This window comes from Poecilia reticulata, linkage group LG17 (assembly GCF_000633615.1).
Source record: "Poecilia reticulata strain Guanapo linkage group LG17, Guppy_female_1.0+MT, whole genome shotgun sequence".
In the NCBI taxonomy this organism is placed as follows: domain Eukaryota; kingdom Metazoa; phylum Chordata; class Actinopteri; order Cyprinodontiformes; family Poeciliidae; genus Poecilia; species Poecilia reticulata.
The window spans coordinates 13,082,342-13,084,750 of NC_024347.1; positions in this window are offsets into that span (position 1 = coordinate 13,082,342).

Sequence of the window (2,409 nt, forward strand, 5' to 3'; positions counted from 1 at the left end):
ATCGTTGTAAAGGAAACTAAGGAGTTCAATAAATTTCTTTTTTGGGACAATATAGACAAAATAAAAAGTGAAATAAACGTTTTTTTTTTCTTCACAGATTTAAAAATGTATTGAGTTCTGAATCACCAGGAAATGCAATATTATAAGGATCTACACAAATTAAATCTTTCAAAAAATATATCAGAGACATTACTTTGCTAATTCAGACAAAAAAAATATGTGCACCTAATTTTGAAAACAAAATATTTTCATTTCTTAAGTGTTTTCTTAATAAATGCTTGAAGAATATTTGATTTTTATGGTGTCAGAACAGTAAGTGACAACATCAGTCTCTAATACGCAGCAGACAAAAGACTCACCTGGTAAGAAACACATCAAATAAACCCTTAAAGAGAAGCAAACTGTGAATTTTACAAAGGTAGAGTAAAAATTCATTTAATGCAGGCAGAAGGAGATTAGCTGTAGTTTGAAATTAACCACAAAGTGCACCAGTATGGGATTATGAGATTTTCACAGGATAGACGTCTCACACATGAACACCCACTCGGTCAGATTTGTGAAGGAGCTGTGATTGAAGCTGCCGGCTAAATTAAGGGGAAAGAGAGATTAGAGGCTTAAAGGAAATCAAGCCAAGGCTGTTGTTCCCGTTTGGCTATTTGAAATTAAACTGAATACTGAATAAATCTAGGTGCCGTACTTCTGAGAGAATCGGTCCCACCGGTGATGCAAATTAGCCTCCATATTCACACAATAATCAGATGATGTGTTGCTTTGTTGGAGCCTGAGCGTGCAGTTGGTGCTGGTTTGGAAGCACCAACTGCACGCGTCTAAGAATAAGGAATTCATTCGTGGTTTTGCAGCCTTTCTGGGTGTGGTACGATTGTGAAGTCAGGAACGAGTCTCTGTTTGGTGATTCGTTCCATACTGGATTAGGGATCTTCATAAAAAAATTAAAAAATAAAATATGCTCTGTGTAGTTAGAGAAACGTTCAGACCAAATTTTTGCTTCCTGCAGGTCTTTCTTCACTCTGCCTGAAAAGCCAGAGTGTTAAGATTCATGTGTCTGCTCTCGCTGTCCGTTCCATCAGTGTGAAAATGTTTGTGTTCACAAGTCTTACGTTGCTTTATGAAAATATCCACAGCCCTTGATCTTACCCTCATTTTTCCCACACACAAACCTTATTAATGACTTATTTGGCTTTTCTCTGATAAACTAACACAAAACAGTGCATAATTATAAAGTGGATGGTGTTCACATTTTTGCAAACAAATGTTCAGAAACTCTCTTATGTTACATCTGAAACATTTACACATCAAGAAACCAACACTATTCCAGCTGAAGCTCAGACGTGTTAGACGAAGAGTATTTCTGAAATCACAATAATCATTTTTCATGTCGACCCAAAAGACTCAATTTTCTCTCCTTTTGACAGAAACATTCTCCCACCTGAGCTGTGGCTGTCTGCAGCTCATCCAGAGTTACTATGATCCTATCGGCTGCTTCTCTCCTTCTGATGATTCTTACCTGGCTTGTCTAGATTGGCGCTCGTATCTCTGGATGCTTGTTAGTTTTCTTTGGTGGATTGAGCTGTGCTGAATGAAACATTCGAAGCAGGACTATTGCCTCACATGTAGCTCTACTAATTATAAACTTAATGAAGTTGGTTGCACAAGATTTAACTGATATGTATCACAGCCATAAAATAAAAACAATTTTTTCCCCCTTCTAAGTGACAATGCATTGCTTTGTATTAGCCTCTCAAATTAAAAGCCAAATAAAAGGCATTGGAATTTGCGGCTGTAGCATCATAAACTTCAAGGACTATTAATTTTCCAAGGTACTGCATGGGGTTGCTAATTCTGAATAAAGATGCTGTGACGTTTCAGAGCGTCGTAACCTAAAGTGATTCTCCCTGGACTGCTGTAAGAGTGGGAACATGAGAAAGCTTTGAGCAGAATCGATTCAGTCAAGTACTCTCAGAGTGAAGATCTGAGGAGAGAATTATCCATGCACCATTTCCTCCTACCCGGGTCCTATTTGGAAAAATAAATAAATAAATAAATAAATAAATAAATAAATAAATAAATAAATAAATAAATAAAAAATCCTGCAGCTCCAGGTAGCTTTCATCCAACAGGAAGGAACACACTTGGTGTGATGTGTAATGCGATTTATTCCTGGTGGTAATTCCTCCACATCTGAATATGTTTAATTCCTGTCAAACTTAGAAGAGTGAAGCAGAAAATAAGGGGGGAAAAAATGCTGTGACGCTGTACAGAATTTTCCAGAACCACCCTGAACTCAGATGGATGTCCTGGGGTCCTAAAAGCTGCCACAAAGTTTAAGTCCATTGTGACCATTATTTCTTGTGATGAAATGAGCAGAGTAACAAAAATTATATATATATA